Here is a 7,490-nt window from a genome sequence, read left to right as displayed (position 1 = left end):
ATATATATATATATAATTAGTGTAAATAATAACAAATTATCACAAATATAAATGTAACATTTGTACAAACACGTCATTAAACTGGATCAATTTTTGTTCTAAATCAAAAAGTAGGGACAAGATTTGTATCTCAAATTGATGTCTCTTGCATATTGGAAGGGTTTGATTTCTTATTTGAAGCAGGAATCCATCCACTGTATCCTTTTTTACAGACTCACTTTCAAAGGCTGAGTAAATTGCTGCTCTTATATCGCTATTATAACCTCTTCTTGATCCTGAAGGTAGTGAATGATTGAAAAATCTTGGATAAGTTTCTTTATTATATTGGCGAGCACCAATAATTAAAAAATTTACTTTTTGTTGATGACTTGGCGGGAACACAGGGTCACTACTTAGCGACTGCTGTCAGTAGAAGTTGACATGATATGAAGTTATTGTCATCGACATATAACAAGTACGTTTCTTTGTTAAATATTCTAAAGCAACGATGTAGGAGACTTGTACCCAATTCATCGATATGCCAATCGTAATATCCACACTTCGTGAGCTGCAAAACGAAAGAATGTAAGAACTGGATGCAAAATATAAATGACAAAGATGTCATTTATATCTTCACCTTTTATAAAAAAATCTTTTTTTTTTATTACAATAATTTTGGAATCATTTGTTTGTATACTTCCTATTAAAGAAATGAATTTAAAAATGCATTTAAACAAAAGAAAATAAATACGTAAATATACTTTTCTGAAATAGAGAAAAGATTTACATCATTTCATGAACATTTATTTCTAAGCATAACCTAACCTGTAATCATTAATAATACAGCTGGCGGCATATTTTATCGATTATTCCGTTTTCACTAAATTCATAAAATTAGTGTTCCTGATGATATAAGAGAACACTACAAAATTATTAATTACCACTGATTTACACAACCGTCCGATACACATAAATACATAAACCGGCAAACCTGATTGTTGCGCATAAACATAAAACGGCGCGTATGTAAGACGACGGAATGTTAGTAATTGGTCGGAGCTTCGATACGCAAATACGCGCGTACGACGATACGCGTCGTCATGGGACGGCATCCTAAGGATGATGTCCCATGCAGCGGATCGTCCGTATATCATCACCCTAAGGGTGGGTTCACACCTAGGTGGAAAAGCGGAAAAAGCAAAAGCGGAAGTCAATCAGAACACGCGCTGATAGTAGGCGATATTTTTAAAAATATCACATAATTAATATATCATTAATAAATTTTCTTACCGTAATGTCAAAGCAAGTCTTGTTGCTAGTGGTATGGGTGAACGAAATAAAGTTATTGACTTGGTTATATGTGGTTCAACGAGACTAAGTAAAGAATTGAATTGTTCTGGTGTCACTCGTAAATAATTGCAATATTTATTAGGTTCCATTAAGCACATTTCGTTTATAAGTCTTTGTGCACCAGCTTCTCTTCGTTGTGTTTCATGGAATATATTTCGTATCCAAATACGTTTTTTTGTTCTTCTTCGACGATTTAGCAATAAATAGACAAATAATATAAACAAAAACCAGTAATATTGATTGTTATTATATTCGTCCATTTAAAAAATATTTTTCCTGAATACTTTTAATGTTTGTGATTTGTCTATATATAGCATATTGGATTGTGTACGAATTTTCAAAAGACAATGTCCTTATGTCGATGTCAGGCTGAATTTTTGTCACATATGCATCTATATTTGAATATATGAAAGAATATAATGTAAAACTTATAATTGTGTAGAGGGATTTATTTTTGTATTAATATTTTAACTTAAACCAAAATAATTAGAGGTTATGAAATAGATTTTACACATTCTCAAAACATCAATTTATTACTAAAATTAAAAAGATACATTTATTTTATTCACGTACTTACCAATTTCTTTCAGTAATAATATTTTTAAAAATAACAACTGTCTGTTACTAGAATTTCTTCAAACCTCAACTATCTGCAGAAAGACGTACGGAACCAGAAAAACAGAATGCGGAACGATGCAGAAAGACAGAAGCAGACGAGCGGAAAATATCGTCTACTATCAGCGCGTTCTGATTGGCTTCCGCTTTTCTGCTTTCCGCTTTTCCGCCTAGGTGTGAACCCGCCCTAATAGAGAAGAAAAGAAGCAAGCGGCATAGTTCGCGCGGTTCCTATAGTTACCTAATTAGTTTTTGTACTGCGTACCGCATCCGCGCTACATGTAGGCTGTGGTCAAAGTCTCGCTACAAATAGTTTAAAGCGTTTGATGGATCAATTAGAAGAAAGAATTTTACAAATTGACCAATTAAAAAACGCTTCAAAGCGTTTGCAACATTGCGTTAACATACCTGAAATCGCACCTATAGAGGAAAAAAGAAGTAAGCAGTACGGTTTGCGCGGTTCTTACAGTTACTTAGTAAGGATGCGATTACATGTAGCGCGGTACCACTGAACCAGACCTGAGCAGTATCCCAGATACATGTATTCCAAATAAGTATTTAAACAAATGTATCTTGTATCTTGTATTTCAAATACAATACAATAATGTATTTTGTATTTCAAATACATTTTTTATTGTATTTTGTATCTTGAATATAGAATTTAAAATACACAAGATACTTTTGGTAATTTTGTGTCTTATTTCGGCATATCGAGAAAGAGAAAGAAAAACAAAAGTAATCTAGTTTCCTATTCTGCATTTCCACATTTAAGACTCACTTAATCTAGAAGTGATTAACGGTGAGTGGCACGCCAAAAGTGAAAAAGCAAATGAAAAACGCAATTTTCATTTATTTCTTCTCTTTTCATGTGATTTTCATTTTTAGATAAAGTATCTTAAGATATTTAAAATATATAGTATTGTGACTATTTGATGTATCTTAGGTATTTTTAGTATCTTGAGGTATTTTTATCTTCGGCGCTAAAATAGAGAGGTATCTTATTTTTGTATTTCAAATACATCTTTGATCTGTATTTTGCCCAGCTTTGCACTGAACTATATATTGGAATGGGTATCGAGAAGAATTTGTAGCCACAATTGATCAACGGTCATTTTAGTTGGGACGATATTTGAGCGAATCAGAAGCGTTCGCGCACACGCTGTGATCGATGTATCAATCGATGTGCTATCGATGTGTAGAAATCTATAATATATGGACATGAATGATATATTGATATGTAAACAAAAATAATGTAACTTCAATTTTATTAGTTCATTCAATAAAATAACAGTAATAACACTTTCCATTTCCTACATCATTAACACATATGCAGGAATTGATACATTTAATACAAAAATTCTTACCTATGAAATGAAATGCCTTTTTTATTTCTCTCGCACCCAGGCACACAGCATTTCATATTGATGCTTTGGATATTTTACAGTTATGTGATTTTATAATATTTCAAAGTAATCTTTCAAATATAACTCTACACATGATGATCTTGTTGACATATATGTGTCATTAAAGAACACTAAAGTAAGTAAACACGTAAGTGCATGAGCACCTGAAAACTTCTGCTTCGCTCTTATATTGACCAAATTAAAATGGCGCTAATCAATCAGTGCCACGATTTTCTACTCTTTACAGCGGAGATACCCATTCCAGTGTATATATAGTTCAGTACGCGATATAGAAATTAACTAGGTAACTGTTACGTCCAGCGGACTCACGCGACTCTTTTCTTTCATAGAGATCTCGAATTCCTCGAAACACTAAAATTTTATATTCTTTTCTTTTTTTTTCTTCTCTATCTTAAAAACTAAAACAAGGAATCCGGTATCTCCTCATGAATGTCGCTCCGAGATAAAAATCAATACCTATGGAAAAGCGTAAGACCGACGCCAAGACTAACAGTCAAGTCGCGGACGATTCTCGCGAATTACAAAATTACAAAATTTAAGAAACGACACGCGACGTTCAGGGGTAGATTCTGGGTGGTCCCGTGGCAACGATGCATGCGCGACTTCTCGGCGCCCGAGACGCGCGTTTCCCCATAAATCTTAAGGTCATAAAATTTTTGAGTTTCACTTTCCCACTCTACAGATTCCTGTCAACATCCTTTCCTCCTCCAGAAACTTGACTAATCCAAGAGCAAAAGAAAATCCTACTACCAGCCAATGAAACCTATTCCACCAATCCAAATTTGAGTAAATCTGGGGCGATTAGTATAAAAATCGCGGTTCCGCAACCCTTGCATCAGATAGCAGATTTTCTCTAAGTTCTCGAGTTATACTTGTCGGGCGATAAGTTAGAAAAGCGGTCGCAATACTCAAAGTTGATAGAGTCAGTGAATTTGTCGTGATACTCAAAAGGTTCTATCCGATTTTCGAAACCCTCTTTCTCCTGTAGAGTCAGTGTTAAAAAACATCACCAGCTTTGCACATCCTGGCCGGAGGATCTCCAACGATAAGCATCTCAGTAGTAAGTCAGTATATCTCTATTCTCTGGCTCCCTCCTCGCTTTATCTTTTGGTAACTTATTTCAATATTTCATTTTATTTTTTTTTATTATTCATTTGCTTTATTTTATTTTTATTCTTTTCTTTCTTTCTTTCTGTCTTTTGATCTCCTATAAGAAAATGAAAACATTGCAGTCCGTTCACATTATAATTTCAATCTGTCGCCGTCGCCGCACGATAATTGTTCGCCTCCTGTCGACCGGTCGTTCATGTCCGCTAATACTATCATCATCCGAGGAAAATTAGGCCAAACCCTCTCAAATCCACTCACCAAAACCTCCTTCTCTTTTTATCCTCCCGTTATTTTCTCCGTAACTCCTCCCTTCCATTCTTTTTTTTCACACACACACACACACACACACACACACACACACACACACACACACACACATCGATAAACGTGTACATTTAATCCAGAAAACCAAAAATTGTATAATTGTATTTACCTGATAAAATCGTATTTATATTTTATTCAAAGAAATGTATCACTCCAGTTTTTTTTTCTTAATTATATCATTGTAAAATTAACTTCTCGGTAGTCATTATTTAAACAATACCTGTCCTCGTATTATTAAGCTCTCCCGCGATTGTACTTCGCCCTCTCCCCGGTCACTTGGATTAAGTTCCATGACCGAAAGTCAGGGCATACGGCCGTACTGGCGCAGCTGGCGTTAAAGTGCGCCCCTCTCGGCACACTGACCCAGTTTGGGCCCTTTTTCGAAGTACGTCCGACTCGTGTGTCCGTTTAGCGGAGCACGAGCAGAGGTTTCCACTTCGTCCTCCGTTCGACCCCCGGCTCGTTAGGAGCCTCAGGACGAAGCGAAGCGCCTCCCGATTTGCGTCGGTCCTTCCCCACGGCTCCCTTGCGGTCCGGAGCCCGGACACAACCAAATCGGTCTAACGATTCGGTTTCTTGTTACGTTCACCCCCTCAGTTCCGCATGCGCGCGGAGCTTGGACGTAACATAACTATAGAAACCGCGCAAACCGTGCCGCTTGCGAAATTTGCAAACAAATCTAAGAAAATGATTCTGTAATTGGCGATACGTGAATCCGCTTACACACGATCCGCTGCATGGGACATCACCCTTACATGTAGCGCGGTAAACGGTACGGACCAGTGACAAATTCACATGACTAACCCAGCAAACGAGAATGGATTAAAATAGATTAAAATGGATTCAGATTTTCAGAAATAGAGATTTATAAATGTTAAAATAAATCCTTTTCAATCCTAAATGCATTTTTATTCATTTATAGGAATTGCATAGAACATATCTCTATGCCTTTTAATCTAAAAATATTATAATATTTTTTGTGCATTATGAATGCTGCTCAATTCAAAATTGTGAATACAAAATGCAGTTTTTTAATTCAGTTGAATCTAAAAATAATATCAGTCATTTCTGTGAATTGTGAATACTGCTTAATTTAAAATTCTGAATAGGAGATGCAATTTTTTAATCCAATTGAATAAAAAAAATATTTTTTTTTTAAATGGACCATAAATGCTACTTAAATTATTCAAAATTATAAGTAGGAAATTTTTTGGTTTAATCCAACTAAGTTCAAAAAAGTTGTAACGTAAAAATGATTTAGTTATATTCTTTTGTTTCTCTTTGATTAGAAGTAAAATGAATAATCGATATGAATCGCAAACGAACCGGCCAAACGAAATTTATAGATTATTCGACACTCACCCAATGTTGTCTCATAGTAATATAAATTGATTATATTTTATTATATTTGTTAAATAATGATATTTTTATTATATCTATTATATATAATTTCGTGCACTGATTTAGCTGGTTGTAATTGAAGTAGAGAATGAATAACACATTTACTAATTGAAAAAATTGTGTAGCGGGTAACGTAGAAGATTTACAATTCAGAGGTTTCAGGTTTGAATCCCACTAAGATGCGTTTTTTAATACCAATTTGAAGTAATTAATTTCAGGTATAATTATTATAAATGTCTTAGGAATAAAATTTGTAACCCTTACATATAAATGTGTTTTTTTTTTTCGAATATTAAACTAGTGTCAGCTCGAATCCAATCCATTTCAATCCATTCAATCTATTTTCATGGATTTAAAGTACGCATTAAAAAATTTTAATACATTTTAATTCATTATTCTCGTTTACTGGGAAGCACTTTTGAATAGAATTAATTGATTTAAATGCAATTATTAAGTAAATTCATTGAAAAAAGAAAAGTGTTGATGAACTGTACATAAAAATAAATTAATATATTTAAAAAAATTTATATTGAAGTTTATTTGCCACTAGCCGCTTACTGCGCTACATGTAATAGAGAAGAAAAGAACAAGCGACACGGTTTGGGCGATTCTGATAGTTATTTACTATAGTTAATTTCTGTATCGCGTATCGCGCTACATGTAATCGCACCCTCATTCGATTAATTATAATTAATGTATCTTTTTTGGACCATGTACTTGACCGAAATAATCAGTCGGATCTAAATTCAACAATGTTCATACATGGAATTGTTTGTATTTTGTATAAAGAGTTATGAAGTACCATTAAAAACATTTGTAAGTGTTTCAGACACTTTTAATTAAACATTTAAATGTCATGTATTTGATCGAAATATACCATAGATTCAGGCGCTACGGTCACGAAAATAAGGTCCAATTTTGGAAAATAAAGTATGCTTTAAAAATTATTTTTATATACTACATATTGAATTAAAAGAATTTATAATATGGACACAAGATTTTAATCATAAATAATGTATGTTAAAAATTAATAAAAATGATTGTAAAAGAAGTGGGAAGGAAACACTCTGTGATTGGGTGAGACCATACATGACGTCAAAATTCGGTATTTTCAAATATTTTACGAGATAACCGGTTGATTTTCTTGAAATAATTACAATTATTGTTTATATTTGCAATATCGGTAATTATGTCTCGAAAAAAATCAAATCGGATTTGTTCAAGCACAGTCGGATAACTTACTTAAAGTAATTGCATTAATGGTTTCCGATTTTTTTACCCAAAACG

At 33.6% G+C, this 7,490-nt stretch overlaps 1 long non-coding RNA gene across 1 annotated transcript; it reads right to left on the bottom strand.

Annotated features, from left to right (window-relative positions):
• Positions 1–128: 128 nt before the first annotated feature.
• Positions 129–831, bottom strand: LOC108751564. Its single transcript, XR_001939497.1, has 3 exons — positions 805–831; positions 355–547; positions 129–275 (listed from the first exon to the last, which is right to left on the bottom strand). It is a non-coding gene; the product is annotated as an uncharacterized LOC108751564 (long non-coding RNA).
• Positions 832–7,490: the final 6,659 nt, after the last annotated feature.

This window comes from Trachymyrmex septentrionalis, unplaced genomic scaffold (genome assembly GCF_001594115.1).
Source record: "Trachymyrmex septentrionalis isolate Tsep2-gDNA-1 unplaced genomic scaffold, Tsep1.0 scaffold5, whole genome shotgun sequence".
NCBI lineage: Eukaryota > Metazoa > Arthropoda > Insecta > Hymenoptera > Formicidae > Trachymyrmex > Trachymyrmex septentrionalis.
Note: the sequence above shows the minus strand (reverse complement) of the source record. Positions and strands in the feature narration are given on the sequence as shown.